We start from the raw sequence: 18,395 nt of genomic DNA, 5'->3' as shown, positions 1-18,395 counted from the left end.
AACATTAAAAAAAAAAAAAAAAAAAAAAAAAAAAAGAAAATATCCAAGATAATTCTACCTCTGTGTAGTAAGCCATTGGATAGCCACGCCCTCTGATCCCCAACTTCTACACTGAAGTGAGGACACAATTCATGCAGGAGCCCAGAAAGCAATGAATCATATAAAAGAGCTGAGTCTGTCTTCTCTTGTTTCCATAGACACTCAGTGTGGGAACAGCACTTAAGGTCGGCTGTGATCTCCCAGGGGAGAATTTAGCCAAAGTGAGCTAAGTGAGACTATTGCAAACTTCCACTACTGAATTCTTCCTTTTATCTTAGAACCCTAGGATTTTAGAGCTCCAAAGGGACCTTAGGGACTACCAAATCTAACGCTTTTCTTCTTTTTTTTTTTTTTTAAAGAATATTTTAGAAATTGACTTTAAAAATAAAGAAAATTTATTTTTAATTTAGGACAGAACCTTACAGATAAATCTGATGACTTCCTCCCAATCTAGGATACCTCCTTGTGCCCCCGCCACTCTCCTCAGATGTAAGAACTATTATTAGTTTGCTAATTTTCTTTTCAGATCATATTTGATAATTCTACATACAAATAAACATGTAGTATTATTTTTTGTGTTTTGTTTAAAAGTTATCATACAGTATGTATCTGGTTTTCTTCACTCAGTATTGTTTTGGGATAGACCACTCCTTTATTTTATTTATTTAAGAGAGAGTGGGCAGGGGGAGGAGAGGCATGGGGGGGCAAGCATACTCTGCACTAAGCACAGAGCCCAGTGGGGGGTTGATCTCAGGATCCAGAAATCAAGATCTGAGCTAAAACTGAGTTGGACGTTTAACAACTGAGCCACCCAGGTGCTCCTAGACTATTCCTTTTAACTGCAGTTCAATATTCCGTTGTATGAAAGCACTGCATTTTCTTTATCCTCTTCCACCTTGATGGAAATTTATATATCTTCTTTATGGGAGAGAATTGAATCTCAAAGAAGTTACAGGACTGGCCTAAGGTAAGTTTTAGCATAGTTGGAACTAGAAACCAGATCTTAGATGAAAGGTAGATGAGTTTCTCAAAAGTTGGCTGTCTAGGTTCATTCATGGAAGTCTTAATTGGTCTAATATGCGGTTGGAACATCAGATTGGAGAATATGAAAATTCTGAGCATTCAGACATCCCACAGCTGGTAAGCCTAAGAGTCCTCCAACCAATGGCCTTATGTAGTGAAGAGCTTCAGAGCTCATAAATATTTCTTCTACCTTTGCTCATGAGGGTCTGAAAAATCTTCCTTTCAGACTTTATAGCTTTAGATCTTGAAGGGTTTTCCATCCATAAAAGTTCCCTGGACCCATTTTGAGAGTTAAATTAAGATAATGTGGCCATCAACATGGTTGATAACTTGGTTTATCAGTTCAAATGACAGAACAAAGTTATTATGGAAAATAGTCTCAGGACATGTATAACAGGTAAGTGGTTGGGATGAAGCAAAGAGAAGGAGAAAGGAAGAAATTGGACATACATTGATTGCCTGCTATGTGCCAAGCAATGTGCTAGGTATCTTACATACATATTATTACAATAAGATTATTAAAGCTACTTTCCATATTAGGAAACAAGAGCTCAGAAAGATTAAATAGCTTTCCCAAAGTCCATTTGTTTATTCATTCATTCATCTACTCAACAAAATTTTGCCAAGCTACTATTGCTCAGTGCTAGATGCTATGCTAAATGAGGAAATATATTGGTTAATGTGACAGACCCAATTTTTGTTCTCATGGACTTGAATCCATAAGAAGTTATGTACCATGAAAATGCAAGGTAATTAAGCATGATCAGGCACATTGGGTTGGGCACCGTGAACATAGATAGCAGTCAAATTATAAGCACCATGTGGTCTCATTTATTTCTTCAGTGACAATATAGTGAGAGCCTACTGTATGGAGGCAAAATTCTAGACACTTTGGGGGAAATATAAAGATAAATAATATAATGCATACTCCTAAGAATGCCCAGGGCATAGCAGATGTTCACTCAATACTTGAATACCAGCCTGGAAACTTTAGGTAAAAGACCAAGTGACAACCTCATGTTTCCAAGTGACTTGTCTTTTCAGATGCAAGGGAAATATTGCAGCAGGATGAAAAACAAGAGAGGGTAAAACAGGTAGAAAATGACAGAATATCAGTGACGGTGACAAAACATGAGAGACACCTAACTCTGGGAAACGAACAATGGGTAGTGGGAAAGGAGGTGGGCAGGGGGTTGGGGTGACTGGGTGACGGGCACTGAGGGAGGCACTTGACGGGATGAGCACAGGGTGTTATGCTATATGTTGGCAAATTGAACTCCAATAAAAAAATGTTTAAAAAAGATGATAAAGTTAAAAAAAGAAAATGACAAAATATCAGCTACCATCACTATGAAAGTGCAGTGCTATGTAAAATGCTTCAATCAACTGAACTAGGTACAACAAACCAGTTTTTTTGTCACCAACTGACAGGCAGGTGGCACCTTATTGACACAAAGATTAGCAAGTTCTTATTCTCTGACTAGAAGTAAAATGGCAAAGGAGTTTACAGTGTGTCTAGATGTGGGCTGGTTTTTTCTTAAGATGCACAGCAGAGAAGTGTCTGCCTTAGAGGTAGAGATCTTGCTGTCCAGGAAACTTACAACACTATACTACTATTATTTTCCAATCCCAGAATTTCTGCAGTTGCTGTAAAAAGTTTACTTTATATGTTATAAATTCCACAATAAGCTGTTAAAATTATTGCTAAAATAGTCCATTACATTCAAGGAGACTTAAATAAGAAAAAAAGTATCTTATATATTTACCCATGTAGCTTCCAATTTTAGTGCTTATCATTCCTTTGTGTACATCCATATTTCTTTCTTACATTATTTTCCTATTGCCTGAAGGTCTTCCTTTAATATTTCTCATGGTGTGGGTCTGCTGGTAATGAATTATTTCAGATTTGTAGTTTGAAAAACTCTTGATTTCCTTTTTCTTTTTCAAGACTTTTTATTCCCAGTGAAGGATTTGCCTTTTTTTTTCCTTTCACTACTTTAAAGATGTCTTCCCACTTCCCTCTAGCTCATGTTTCTGAAGAGAAATCTGCTGTCAATCTTTTTTTTTCCTCTGATAACTTTTAAGATTTTTCTTCCATCGATAATTTTGGGCAATAGATTAAGATGTCTCTTGGCATAGTTTCCTTCATGTTTCTTGTACTTGAGGTTTTTGGATCCATAAGTATATATTTCATCAAATTTGAAAAATATTTTAGATATTATTTTTCAAATCCCTTTTTGGACATCTCCTCTCTCTTCTCCTGTGGGAACTCCAATTACACATATGATGAAATTGTAACATAGCTCACTAATATTCTATTTTATTTTCTTTTATCTCTCTGTGCCTCACTTTGGATAGTTTTATCACTGTGTATTAAAGTTAACTAATGTTTTCTTCCTCATCATCCAATCTCTTCTTCACTGCTAATCCTATGCAGTGTACTACTTATCTCAGATACTGTACTTCTTCTCCTTTCTAGAAGTCAATTTGTTTTTTTATCTTCCATATCTCTAATTTATATCTTAAAACAGCTTTATTGATAGATAATTCATATATGGTGTGCATGTAAATAACACACTTAAAGTATATAATTCACTGTTTTTTAGTATATTCACAGATATGTGCAACCATCAATAGTAAAAAGCAACCACAATCCCTAAAGCCAAGTCTTCCATCTCTCAGCAACCATTAAGGTAATTTTTGGCTCTATAGATTTTTCTGTTCCGAACATTTAAAAAAAATGAATCATATATTAGGAATCATATTATGTGGCCTTTTTTGACCGAGTTTTTTCATTTATCATAATGTTTTCAAGGTTCATCAATATTGTTGCATGTATCAGATTTCATTCCTTTTATGGCCAAATGTTTTATAGTATGGATATAACCGTATTTTGTTAATCCACTCATCAGTTGGTGGACACTTAGGTGATTTCCACCTTTTATCTATGATGAATAATGCTGCTAAAAACATTTATGTTTTTAAGTTTTGTGTGCAAATACATTTTAATTTCTTTTGGATATATACCTTGAAATGGAATTGCAGGATCGTATAGTAATGCTATTTGTAACCATTTGATGAACTATCAGACTGTTCGAAGTAGTTGTTCCATTTTATTTTCCCAGCAGCACAGCATGAAGGTTCTAATTTTCTACATCACCATCAACACTTGCTATATCACTTTTTTATTATAGCCATTCTGATGTGTGTAAAGTGGTATCTCCTTGTTTTGATTTACATTTGCCTGATTAATAATGAGCATCTATTCATGTGATTATTGGCTATTTGTATATTTTAATTCCTTTGCATAGTTTTAATTGGGCTATTTGCCTTTTTATTATTCAGTTACAAGAGTTCTACATATGCTAGATAAACCCCTTATACAAACTCCCCTTTTTTATTTGAAAATATTTTCTCCCATTCTGTAGGTTATCTTTTTATTTTCCTGGAAGCATCTTTTGAAGCATAGAAAAGTTTTCAACTTTGACAAGGTCTAATTTATCTATATTTGCTTATGTTGCCTGGACATAAATCTTTTGCCAAATCTAAGATGTGAAGCTGTATGAGCCATCTACAACACACTACTGTCTCTGTCTCTGGATATTAGAATCACTGCAGAAGCATCACTATAATCTGTATGCAAGGAGCAGAATTCTTCTACCTAGGGACATGGGGTTTTGGGTTTTTTTTAAGGATTTTATTTATTTATTTATTCATGAGAGACACAGAGAGGCAGAAACACAGGCAGAGAGAGAAGCAGGCTCTACGCAGGGAACCCAGTGTGGGACTTGAAGTCTTTTTTATTTCCAAGAATCACCTTTTAAATAAATGGTAATGTGTTTCCTATGAGCAGTAATACCTCCAGCCTTTTAATCAGCTCACACCTTTATGGACATTAGACAGCTAATTGAGAAAAATTGCCCTGTGTCATTGGCCTATAGGTTATGTGCTTGGTGTAGGTAAAATAGATGTGAAAAGGAAATAAAAAAGGAAAAGGAGAAATACGCCCAAGAAACTGCCTTTTTCATAGTGTTTCAGAAGGCCAGCTGTATTATACTCATATGTGGGACTATGTTTTTAAATATTAAGAGAATAGCTGGTGTCCTTTTTCTATCTTGGCCTTACTGTCCACTAACAGGGAAAGCTGCTGACCATTCTGTCTTGCCCATATCCTCAAGACCATTCTTATATTGGGGGAAAAAATTGAAAGAAGAAAAGGAAACAAGACCACCCATAAACTTCAAAGGTTTAAAATACCCCCACAAAATAAAATTAGATTAAATACCTTTACAACAGTAGCCATGCCAAAAAATAAATAATCTAGGAATGTTCAGCAGTTCATGTAAGTAAAGCAACCAGAGAAAAATGAGGAAGGAGAAGTTGCTGTATAAAACCGGGTCTGTGATGAAACTGTCATTTTGACTTAAGTCCAAAATAATACTTTTTGCTCAGATTAAAAACCAAAATTACAAATGCGTTTGTATAATACAATAAATATGTTGAATGTATATAACATTTTTAACACCTTTGAGTAAGAAGAATATTAAATACCAGATCAAGCCCCACTAACCATAAATTAGCAATTCCCATACAAATTCCCATACCTGCCAATCTACTGAGCAGGTAGTACAAATTCCTGGTCTGCTACACTGAATTTCAAGGGGTAAAATACTACTGACTCCCTCCCCTAGTGTAAAAAAAAGTCATTTAATAAAGTTCCCTCAGTTCCTTCTAACCTCAAATCCAGGGTGACCTCTCAATGTCTACTATGAGTGGAATATATTAATTTAAATATATCACCTCAGAAAGAAATAGGTATAATCAACCTGTCACATGTATATAACTGTTGGAATGTCAGTGATACCTTCCTTTTTAAGATTTATTTATTTATTTATTTATTTATTTATTTATTTGAGAGTGAGAGAATGTGGAGAAGAGGGGCAGGAGAGGGAGAGAGAGAGAAATTCTCAAGTAGGTTCCATGCTGAGCATGAAGCCTGACATGAGGCTCAGTCCCATGACCCTGAGATCAAGACCTGAGCTGAAACTAAGAGTCAGATGCTTAAACAACTGAGCCACCCAGGCACCCCCAATGATACCTTCTTTAGACTTTTTAATTTTTCCAAGGTAAGAAGAAACCTCCAGTGGATGTCTTAGTCTGCTCACGCAGACATAACAAATTACCATAGACTTGGTGGCTTAAGCAACAGAAATTTATTTCTCAAAGTTCTAGAGGCTGGGAAGTCCAAGATCAAGGTTCTGGCTGATTTGATTTCTGGCAAGAGCTCTCTTCTTGGTTGCAGGAAGTGTGTCTCAACACAATGGAGAGAGTGACCCGAGCTCCCTGATGTCTCTCCTTATAAGGGCACTAATCCTGTCAGGGCCCTACCCTCATGATCTCATTTAACTTTAATTACTTTCTTACTCTAAATACAATCACACTGGACACTAGGGCTTTAACATATGAATTGGGGGGGAAATATTTTAGTTCATATCAGTGAAGAAATTTTGTCACTTGAAAGGATTTCAACTTGGTAAAGATCCAAGGGCAGAATGCCCTCTAGAGCTCAGCTGAAACATGCTGACTGTCTTCAAATACAATGTGAAGTGCAGCCCTGGGATCACTGCGGACAAGTCACACAAGGCCTTTCACTTTAATCACTGTATTTCATAGGGTATTCCTCACTTTTTCATTCTACACTGAATGGACCAGGTGAGAAAGCCCTAAAACATGGAATCAGAACACTTGGGTTATAATTCGGACTCCACCACTTAATAGTCCCTGGGTGGTATAGCAAACTCTTAATTTATGTGATGCTGAAAATATTCATCTACGGTTGACTCTTGAACAACATGGACTTCAACTGCATGGGTCCACTTGTATATGGATCTTTTTGATATAGTACAGTGAACATATTTCTCTTCCTTATGATTTTCATAGCAGTTTCTTAAGCTTACTTTATTGTGAGAACACAGTGTATAATCCATATGACATACAAAACACATGTTAATCAACTGTTTATGTTATTGGTAAGGCTTTGGTCAACAGTAGGTGATTAAAAAAAAAACCAGTAGGTGATTAGTGGTTAATTTGTGGGGCAGTTGAAACCTACACATGGATTTTTGCCCAAGCAGTCAGCACCCGTAACCCCTACATTGCTCAAGGATTGACTGTATTTTAAAAAATAAATGATAGCAACTCAGTGAGGTAGTCAAGGATATGTAAAATAGTTTAATGAGATGATGTATATAAAAGAGCTTTGTAATCATAAAGCCCTTGGAGAAATATTAGGGACCGCTGAACTAAATAGAGAGCTTAAAAGCCTCCTGACTTGAGACAATACTTCATCTGGGAGAGACAAAGGCCAAGAGGAACATTTTTAATAAGATACTAGTATTCTAAGATGCTAGTATTTGAGGATGTTTGAGGATCAACAGAAGTCCCACATTGTACAGTAAGTTGTAGACATAACTTACAGAGCTGCTTACTATAAGTAGTAGCACAGGATGACTAATTATATAAACATTTAAAATGTTCTGATCAATTGGTATTCATCAGATTACAGGTCCACAAATCACTGTTGTTCTTCAGGTTGAATCAAGGTGTTCCACAACCAAAATCAATCTGTGGTAGTCATTCCTTAATTTGCAAACACAATTTTAGTTCATGGGGAGAATTTTCTCCATTTCAGATTTTCAGTCACAGAATCCTCTTAAATCCTTGAGTGACTAGAGCAGACAGCAAAACAAATGAACATGTTAGCAGAACACCTAGCACAAGCACACCAGGTGTCATCAATGGCTTGATTTTGTTTATATGTGGTCACATACTTGTGTCTGCACTTTAAACTGCTAGGAAAAATACCCTGTAGTTATATGATGGTATGAAGCATACTGTCACAATCTGCCTTGTAAGAGCCATTTGCCCACAAAGGAAAGTAGTGGGGGAAAAGAGCAGGAGATGCAATTCAGGGCAATTTAATGTAACCTGAGGCAGTACTGGAAGCAGGAAAGTCTTAAAAGAAGCCAAAGTCTGAAGCCAAGAAGAACACAGTTTATATCAGCATTTAATCCAGAGAGCAAGGTATAGATAGAATAAGTAGCTGGGAGAACAGGGTTGAATTGAGCTGAGAGCTGAAAAATTTGCTAAACAGAGCTTTTGTGTGTTAGTATGGCCTTCAATTTACATGATGCTCAATGCATATTGAAGTAATAGATGCAAATTCTTAAAGAAGTTGGAATACATTTATAGCAATATTTTATAGGGTACACAGAGAGCATTCTGACCTCCAGGTGATCTGTTATCCAGATTTCAGAAGCACTAACATTAAGTTGTGGATAACAGAGCCATAAGGGATCACTAATAGACAATAGAGATACTCTGGCAATAGTCTTAATTCTCTTCTAACAACATACTCCTTGGAGTCTCTATTAGAAGAAAGATCTTGGGCTGGTTGCCCTTATGAAAAAAATTACTAGGATTCATTAAGATAGCTCTGAGCATTATGACTGCTATTTCTGGGAATCAACACTCAAGAGGCTATAGGCACAGACCTCAGAAAATCAGAGCAGCCCCACCTTTGGGTCCTGTTCTATTCTACTTTAGGAGAACTGGCATATAACATTGGACTGACCCCAGTGTCAAAGGAAATTATTATTCAATCTGAATGGTTTGGTCTATTCCATCTACAAAAACAATCCAAACCAATAACTGAGTCTCAACCTTCATTTCTTTTAGCCTGAATCATCACATTTGCCTGTCTTTATCGAGTGAACACATTGGTACTGTATCTAACCCAGTGGTCTCTAAGCATTCTAAATGTTGCTAATGCTCCGCAAACATTGTTTTAATAAAATGTTGGTCTGAGGGCTGGCCATGATCTTAGCAATCATCTATTTTGTCTTTCTCATTTCACAGAAAAGGAAACAGAGACATAAAGAAGAGCTAAATGTTACTTGTTCAAGTTCATATGTCAATTAGCAGAAGAGACAAGACTAGAATCCACGTTCTTAATTCCCAGGACACTATTCTTTAAACTGCACCACTTTACACATACAGGTATGCACCATTATTTCCAGGGACGTCCCCTGAGAAATTTTTAACTTTTGATTTAAAACTGTACTAATCTCAAATGTTGGGTCAGGCAGGGAGGTGGAGATCTAACCAATTTTGCAGGAAATGTATCCTTGTACAAAAGTAAAGCCCTCTCAGTAACAAGGGTGACCTGGTTTTAAAGATCCCAATATGCAAAATGAGAAAGTTACAAAATAGTCACACTGAAGGAGATTGCATTAGAAGGGACTACTCAGCAGAACTTCTTGAGTGCATTTAAGCATTTATGATTATTACTTGGCAGAATCCTCTGGGACAGAGAAACAAAGTTAAAATGCTAAGAACCACTGCCAGATGAAGACCAAGAAGAAAGCAAAAGAAACATCTTTGAAGTACAATGGAGGTTATGAATAAATAGAATCTGTTGACAGAAACTCAGTTTCCTCTAATAGTATCAGGGCCTCAGTCACCAACCCAGTGAAGAGCCTTTCTCAATCACATGGACAGCAGCACTATGAAGTCTTATGGTCACTCAAGCTGAAACTGCAATATCATTTTGAGGTCCTGTCTACCTCATCCCTTATAATATATCCATTACCAAGCCCTATTTTTCTGTGTCTTGGAAATAACTCTAAAATTCTTCCCTTCTGCATTCTGACTGCCAGCATTCTAGATGGGACTCCCTTATCTCATTGAAAAAAATCCTATTATCTCCTACTCTGATTTACCACTGGCACAGACATAGGAGTCATCTTATACAGCTTTCTTGATCACATCCTGTTTAAGAACCTAGAGTGACTCCCCAATGCCTACATGATCAAGACCTAGTCTCTCAACCAAATATTCAATATCCCCCAACAAATGGGCCCCAGCTTAGCTACTCCAACATACTTCCCTCTCTTCCCAAGCACTGCCATACCCAAGGTAGTACTAATTTGCACCTTTAGCTTCTATCCTCCTCCCACATATAAGAGAGGTGTTTTCCCAATTCCCACATCTGCCTATCTAAATCCCACTCAGCCTTTCAGACCCAGCTCTGGTTTACATGTCCCACATACCTTTCCTAACCACCTCCCCAAAACTCCAGCTGATCTTGATCTTTACAATTTTAATTAGTGCCAGCTATGCTCAAGGTACTGATCTTCTTGCTTCTTTAGAAATGGGAAAAACTAACAGGCAAAATTTGGAATCCATTTAATAAAGTCCTGGTCTGAAACAGACAATGTTCATTTAGCCCTTAGTATCTGTTACTATAGAGAGCGCCAGGCCAGCAGTTGAAGGATTCCCTAATCTTTCTTCCTCCCAAAAAGAAAGTAACATCTGTTGGACCATGCAAAATGTACTTCATTACCCATTTGTTACAGAATCACAGAATCTTAGAATATTTGAGAGGGAAGGGGCTTTAGATCATTAATTATACACAAGAAAAGTGAGGTCCATTTCTGTTTTCTTGGTATTCTAAGGTTTATTTCCCGTTATAGAGCTACTACTGGTAAATAACACAATTTTAAAAGAAATTTGACAGTACATATCTTTAAAAATGCACCTGGTTTTTGACTCAGTAATTCGACTTTCTGGGACACTATACTGAGCAAAAAACGTTGAATATTAAAAAACATATGTAAAAAAAATCACAGCTTTGTTTATAACAGTAGAGATAAACTGAAGACACCCTAAAGATCACCAAAATGGAGACTAGTTAAGTATATTATGGTATACTTGATCCAATCCAATAAAATATCAAATGGCTATTTAACATGATATTTTAACATAAGATGGTATTAAACCATACTGCCTCAATCTCACCTAGCAGAGTCACTTTTCCACTAGGGAAATTGGTGATAGAAAGGGCAGATGATTTAAAGAGTGATATTATTGATAATAATGTATGGGAAATTCTTACAAGATATTAAGTGAAGAAAACTGATAGAAAATGTATATACAGGATGAACTCACTTAAAATGCATAGGGGGAAGACTGGGAATCCTTGTTTAAGGAAATTGATTTTTTTCATGAAAATTCGTGATTTTCTGATTTAAGTAATTTTTATTTTAAAATAATTTCAGACACATGCAAAGGTGTAAGAATAGTAAAAGAAGTCCTGTGTACGTCTGACTCATCATATTCCCTAAATATTAGCATAAATAAACTTTTATTTATTTATTTATTACAGTATTGAGTTTTTTGGTTTTGTTTTTTTTTTACACTTATCATACCATGAATTCATACGAAATGGGTTCCAGCAGCTCAGACTCCTTTCCATTGGTTCTCACAAAGTGTGCTTCTCTGGGTAGAGCAGGCTGGAACTTTAGTTGAACCCAAGTACCTTTCGCTTTGACTCCCTTCTTTTTCTTTTCTATTTTTGTTTGTTTGTTTGCTCTTTTTTTTTTCAATTAATTTTTATTGGTGTTCAATTTACCAACATACAGAAAAACACCCAGTGCTCATCCCGTCAAGTGTCCGCCTCAGTGCCCGTCACCCATTCCCCTCCAACACCCGCCCTCCTCCCCTTCCACCACCCCTAGTTCGTTTCCCAGAGTTAGGAGTCTTTATGTTCTGTCTCCCTTCCTGATATTTCCCAACATTTCTTTTCCCTTCCTTTATATTCCCTTTCACTATTATTTCTATTCCCCAAATGAATGAGAACATACACTGTTTGTCCTTCTCCGATTGACTTATTTCACTCAGTTTAATACCCTCCAGTTCCATCCACGTTGAAGCAAATGGTGGGTATTTGTCATTTCTAATTGCTGAGTAATATTCCATTGTATACATAAACCACATCTTCTTTATCCATTCATCTTTCGATGGACACCGAGGCTCCTTCCACAGTTTGGCTATTGTGGACACTGCTGCTAGAAACATCGGGGTGCAGGTGTCCCGACGTTTCATTGCATCTGAATCTTTGGGGTAAATCCCCAACAGTGCAATTGCTGGGTCGTAGGGAAGGTCTATTTTTAACTCTTTGAGGAATCTCCACACAGTTTTCCAGAGTGGCTGCACCAGTTCACATTCCCACCAACAATGCAAGAGGATTCCCTTTTCTCCGCATCCTCTCCAACATTTGTGGTTTCCTGCCTTGTTAATTTTCCCCATTCTCACTGGTGTGAGGTGGTATCTCATTGTGCTTTTGATTTGTATTTCCCTGATGGCAAGTGATGCAGAGCATTATCTCGTGTGCATGTTGGCCATGTCCATGTCTTCTTCTGTGAGATTTCTCTTCATGTCTTTTGCCCATTTCATGATTGGATTGTTTGTTTCTTTGGTGTTGAGTTTAATAAGTTCTTTATAGATCTTGGAAACTAGCCCTTTATCTGATATGTCATTTGCAAATATCTTCTCCCATTCTGTAGGTTGTCTTTTAGTTTTGTTGACTGTATCCTTTGCTGTGCAAAAGCTTCTTATCTTGATGAAGTCCCAATAGTTCATTTTTGCTTTTGTTTCTTTTGCCTTTGTGGATGTATCTTGCAAGAAGTTACTGTGGCCAAGTTCAAAAAGGGTGTTGCCTGTGTTCTCTTCTATGATTTTGATGGACTCTTGTCTCACATTTAGATCTCTCACCCATTTTGAGTTTATCTTTGTGTATGGTGAAAGAGAGTGGTCCAGTTTCATTCTCCTGCATGTGGATGTCCAATTTTCCCAACACCATTTATTGAAGAGACTGTCTTTCTTCCAATGGATAGTCTTTCCTCCTTTATCGAATATTAGATGACCATACATTTCAGGGTCGACTTCTGGGTTCTCTATTCTGTTCCATTGATCTATGTGTCTGTTTTTGTGCCAGTACCACACTGTCTTGATGACCACAGCTTTGTAGTACAACCTGAAATCTGGCATTGTGATGCCCCCAGCTATGGTTTTCTTTTTTAAAACTCCCCTGGCTGGGATCCCTGGGTGGCGCAGCGGTTTGGCGCCTGCCTTTGGCCCAGGGCGCGATCCTGGAGACCCGGGATCGAATCCCACGTCGGGCTCCCGGTGCATGGAGCCTGCTTCTCCCTCTGCCTGTCTCTGCCTCCCTCTCTCTCTCTCTCTCTCTCTCTCTCTGTGTGACTATCATGAATAAATAAATAAAATCTTTAAAAAAAATAAAATAAGATAAAATTCTCCTGGCTATTCGGGGTCTTTTCTGATTCCACACAAATCTTAAAATAATTTGTTCTAACTCTCTGAAGAAAGTCCATGATATTTTCTTAGGGATTGCATTAAACGTGTAAATTGCCCTCGGTAACATTGACATTTTTACAATATTAATTCTGCCAATCCATGAGCATGGAATATTTTTCCATCTCTTTTTGTCTTCCTCAATTTCTTTCAGAAGTGTTCTATAGTTTTTAGGGTATAGATCTTTTACCTCTTTGGTTAGGTTTATTCCTAGGTATCTTATGCTTTTGGGTGCAATTGTAAATGGGATTGACTCCTTAATTTCTCTTTCTTCAGTCTCATTGTTAGTGTATAGAAATGCCATTGATTTCTGGGCATTGATTTTGTATCCTGCCACGCTACCAAATTGCTGTATGAGTTCTAGCAATCTTGGGGTGGAGGCTTTTGGGTTTTCTATGTAGGGTATCATGTCATCGGCGAAGAGGGAGAGTTTGACTTCTTCTTTGCCAATTTGAATGCCTTTAATGTCTTTTTGTTGTCTGATTGCTGAGGCGAGGACTTCCAGAACTATGTTGAACAGCAGTGGTGAGAGTGGACATCCCTGTCTTGTTCCTGATCTTAGGGGAAAGGCTCCCAGTGCTTCCCCATTGAGAATGATATTTGCTGTGGGCTTTTCGCAAATGGCTTTTAAGATGTCGAGGAAAGTTCCCTCTATCCCAACACTCTGAAGGGTTTTGATCAGGAATGGATGCTGTATTTTGTCAAATGCTTTCTCTGCATCTAATGAGAGGATCATATGGTTCTTGGTTTTTCTCTTGCTGATATGATGAATCACATTGATGGTTTTACGAGTGTTGAACCAGCCTTGTGTCCCGGGGATAAATCCTACTTGGTCATGGTGAATAATTTTCTTAATGTGTTGTTGGATCCTATTGGCTAGTATCTTGTTGAGAATTTTTGCATCCATGTTCATCAGGGATATTGGTCTGTAATTCTCCTTTTTGGTGGGGTCTTTGTCTGGTTTTGGAATTAAGGTGATGCTGGCCTCATAGAACGAATTTGGAAGTACTCCATCTCTTTCTATCTTTCCAAACAGCTTTAGTAGAATAGGTATGATTTCTTCTTTAAACGTTTGATAGAATTCCCCTGGGAAGCCATCTGGCCCTGGACTCTTGTGTCTTGGGAGGTTTTTGGTGACTGCTTCAATTTCCTCCCTGGTTATTGGCCTGTTCAGGTTTTCTATTTCTTCCTGCTCCAGTTTTGGTAGTTTGTGGCTTTCCAGGAATGTGTCCATTTCTTCTAGATTTCCTAATTTATTGGCGTACGGCTGTTCATAATATGTTTTTAAAATCGTTTGTATTTCCTTGGTGTTGGTAGTGATCTCTCCTTTCTCATTCATGATTTTATTAATTTGAGTCTTCTCTCTCTTCTTTTTAATAAGGTTGGCTAATGGTTTATCTATCTTATTAATTCTTTCAAAGAACCAACTCCTGGTTCTGTTGATCTGTTCCACAGTTCTTTTGGTCTCGATTTCATTTAGTTCTGCTTGAATTTTAATTAACTGTCTTCTTCTGCTGGGGGTGGGGTCCATTTGTTGCTTTTCTCTAGTTCCTTTATGTGTAAGGTGAGCTTTTGAATTTGAGATCTTTCCAGTTTTTGAATGGATGCTTGTATTGCGATGTATTTCCCCCTCAGGACTGCTTTTGCTGCATCCCAAAGATTTTGAACGGTTGTATCTTCATTCTCATTAGTTTCCATGAATCTTTTTAATTCTTCCTTAATTTCCTGGTTGACCTTTTCATCTTTTAGCAGGATGGTCCTTAACCTCCACGTGTTTGTGGTCCTTGCAAACTTCTTGTTGTGATTAAGTTCTAATTTCAAGGCATTATGGTCTGAGAATATACAGGGGACTATCCCGATCTTTTGGTATCGGTTCAGACCCGATTTGTGACCCAGTATGTGGTCTATTCTGGAGAAAGTTCCATGTGCACTTGAGAAGAATGTGTATTCAGTTGAGTTTGGATGTAAAGTTCTGTAGATATCTGTGAAATCCATCTGGTCCAGTGTATCATTTAAAGCTCTCGTTTCTTTGGAGATGTTGTGCTTAGAAGACCTATCTAGTATAGAGAGAGCTAGATTGAAGTCACCAAGTATAAGTGTATTATTATCAAAGTATTTCTTCAGTTTGGTTATTAATTGGTTTAAATATTTGGCAGCTCCCACATTCGGGGCATATATATTAAGGATTGTTAAGTCCTCTTGTTGGATAGATCCTTTGAGTATGAGATAGTGTCCCTCTTCATCTCTCACTACAGTCTTCGGGGTAAATTTTAGTTTATCTGATATAAGGATGGCTACCCCTGCTTTCTTTTGAGGACCATTTGAATGGTAAATGGTTCTCCAACCTTTTATTTTCAGGTTGTAGGTGTCCTTCTGTCTAAAATGAGTCTCTTGTAGACAGCAAATAGATGGGTCCTGCTTTTATATCCAGACTGAAACCCTGCGCCTTTTGATGGGGTCATTAAGCCCATTCACGTTCAGAGTTACTATTGACAGATATGAGTTTAGTGTCATCATATCTATTCAGTCCTTGTTTTTGTGGATTGTTCCACTGAACTTCTTCTTAAAGGGGAATTTTGAGAGTCCCCCTTAAAATTTCTTGCAGAGCTGGTTTGGAGGTTACATATTCTTTCCGTTCCTGCCTGTCTTGGAAGCTCTTTATCTCTCCTTCCATTTTGAATGAGGGCCTTGCTGGATAAAGTATTCTTGGTTGCATGTTCTTTTCATTTAGGACCCTGAATATATCCTGCCAGCCCTTTCTGGCCTGCCAGGTCTCTGTGGAGAGGTCTGCTGTTACCCTAATATTCCTCCCCATAAAAGTCAGGGACTTTTTTTCTCTTGCTGCTTTAAGGATCTTCTCCTTATCTTTGGAATTTGCAAGCTTCACTATTAAATGTCGAGGTGTTGAACGGTTTTTGTTGATTTTAGGGGGGGATCTCTCTATTTCCTGGATCTGAATGCCTGTTTCCCTTCCCAGATTCGGAAAGTTTTCAGCTAGGATTTGTTCAAGTACATATTCTGGCCCTCTGTCCATTTTGGTGCCCTCGGTAACCCCAATTAAACGTAGGTTTTTCTTCCTCAGGCTGTCATTTATCTCCCTTAATCTATCCTCATGGTCTTTTAATTGCCTGTCTCTTTTTTCCTCAGTTTCCCTCTTTGCCATCAACTTGTCTTCTATGTCACTCACTCGTTCTTCCACCTCGTTAAGCCTCGTCGTTAGGACTTCTAGCTTGGATTGCATCTCATTTAATTGATTTTTAATTTCTGCCTGATTGGATCTAAATTCTGCAGTCATGAAGTCTCTTGAGTCCTTTATGGTTTTTTCTAGAGCCACCAGTAGCTGTATAATAGTGCTTCTGAAAAAAAAAAAATAATAATAGTGCTTCTGAATTGGCTTTCTGACATTGAATTGTAATCCAGATTTTGTAACTCTGTGGGAGAAAGGACTGTTTCTGATTCTTTCTTTTGAGGTGAGGTTTTCCTTCTAGTCATTTTGCTCAGTGCAGTGTGGCCAAAAACAAGTTGTATTGGGAAAAGGAGAAAAAGAGAGAAGGAAAGAAAAGAGAAAAAGAAAAAAGAGAAAGAAAAAAAGGGGAAAAAGAGAAGAAAAAGAGAAAGAAAAAGAAAGAAAGGAGAAAAAAAGGGGGGGGGGGTGGGGGAAGCAATCAGAAATCAAGAAGAAAGAAAGAAAAAAAAGCACAAAACAAAACAAAAAAAAAAAAAACAAAAAAAAAAAACAAAAACAAAAACAAAATCAAAAACAAAAAAAACACGGGGGAGTATCTTCCGATTCTGTATACTTTAAGTCCCTTGACTTCCCTTGGAACTGGTCCGTGTCGCTGGTCTTCTGGGGGAGGGGTCTGCTGTGCTGATTCTCAGGTGTTAGCACTTGGGGGAGCTGCTCTGCCCCTGCCTGGTGCAGGGCTCAGTGGGGTTGTTCACCCCATGAGGAAGCCACAGTGGCGGGGGCAGCTCTGGGACCCTGGAGTCAGCCCCCGCAGTAGCTCCGGGGCTCTCCGTCTGCAGGGCCTGGGGGCTCCCAGGCGGGCCGCTGATCTGCTCAGCTCCAGGCAGGAGCGTCCTTGCTGTCCTGGGCCCTCCCGGCCTCTGCCTGTCCCGGGGGGAGGCCGGATCCTGGGCTGTGTCCCGGCGCCCTGTGCTCCGGGGCCTGCGCTGTTGGATTCGCGCTCCCGCCCCGCAGCCCCCTCCGCGGAGCCGCCGCCCGAGCCCCTCCGAGCTGTTCCCGGAGCCGCGCAGCCCCCTCCGCGGAGCCGCCGCCCGAGCCCCTCCGAGCTGCTCCGGGTCCCGCCGAGCGCTGCAGCCCTTAGGGAGCTCGGCGCACTCTCCCAGGGCGCAGTTCCTCTGTTACTGTCCCAGGGAGCCCGAGGGCATCCCGGCCTTCCTGGGGATCCTGCTCCAATTCCCCGGGAGGCCTTTCCGCCCGGGAAGGTTGGTGCAGCTCCTGCCCCTCCGCGACGGGGCTCTCCTGTCCTGGGGACACTCGCCCCGGCCTCAGCCCGGCTCCTCGTGGGGCCCCTCCCCCTCGGAGGCCTTTTGTTTCTTTATTTCTTTTTCCCCGTCTTCCTACCTTGATAGAAGCGCGAACTCTTCTCTCTGTAGCATTCCAGCTGGTCTCTCTTTAAATCTCAGGCCGAATTCGTAGATTTTCAGGATGATAGGATGGTTTTCTAGGTAATTTATTGGGGACAGGTGATTTGGGGACCCTACTCTGCCGCCATCTTGCCCCTCCCCTCTCGACTCCCTTCTTTTTCTGATTATTTTCCTTCACATGCTTCAGAAAGCTATCTCGGCTCTTTGAATGCTTAATATACTCAATATATACATTAATTCTCTTGGCAAGAATCTTGCCTCTAACTTGTTTACAATTATGCCAACAGCATGCTGGGTAACATTGTAGACTCTTCCAGTTTTGCCATGGTAATATTTGTGGGGCATTCCATTTTGAACAGTGTCCATTTGCTTAACACCTACAATATCACCTTTCTTGTAGATTTGCATGTATGTGGCCAAAGGAACAATTCCGTGTTTTCTAAAAGGCCTAAAGAACATATAGCAGGTAACTCTCCTCTTTCCCTTTATGTTGATCATTTTGGCAGATT

The 18,395-nt window shown here is 38.9% G+C and overlaps 1 protein-coding gene across 6 annotated transcripts in view; it reads left to right on the top strand.

Annotated features, from left to right (window-relative positions):
- Positions 1-18,395, top strand: part of TRPC5 (transient receptor potential cation channel subfamily C member 5) — a 289,744-nt gene that overhangs the window by 100,221 nt on the left and 171,128 nt on the right. For 2 of the 6 annotated variants that reach the window (XM_072743338.1, XM_072743342.1), the window contains 2 exons: positions 3,669-3,755; positions 8,980-9,120. The exons of 2 other annotated variants lie outside the window; for them this stretch is intronic. The gene's annotated coding sequence lies outside the window, so the exon portion shown is untranslated. The remainder of the gene's footprint in view (positions 1-3,668; positions 3,756-8,979; positions 9,121-18,395) is intronic. 2 more of the 6 variants (XM_072743343.1, XM_072743339.1) reach the window with 1 other exon arrangement.

The sequence above is a fragment of the Vulpes vulpes genome, chromosome X (genome assembly GCF_048418805.1).
Source record: "Vulpes vulpes isolate BD-2025 chromosome X, VulVul3, whole genome shotgun sequence".
NCBI classification, from domain to species: domain Eukaryota; kingdom Metazoa; phylum Chordata; class Mammalia; order Carnivora; family Canidae; genus Vulpes; species Vulpes vulpes.
This window is presented reverse-complemented; position numbering and strand designations above follow the sequence as displayed.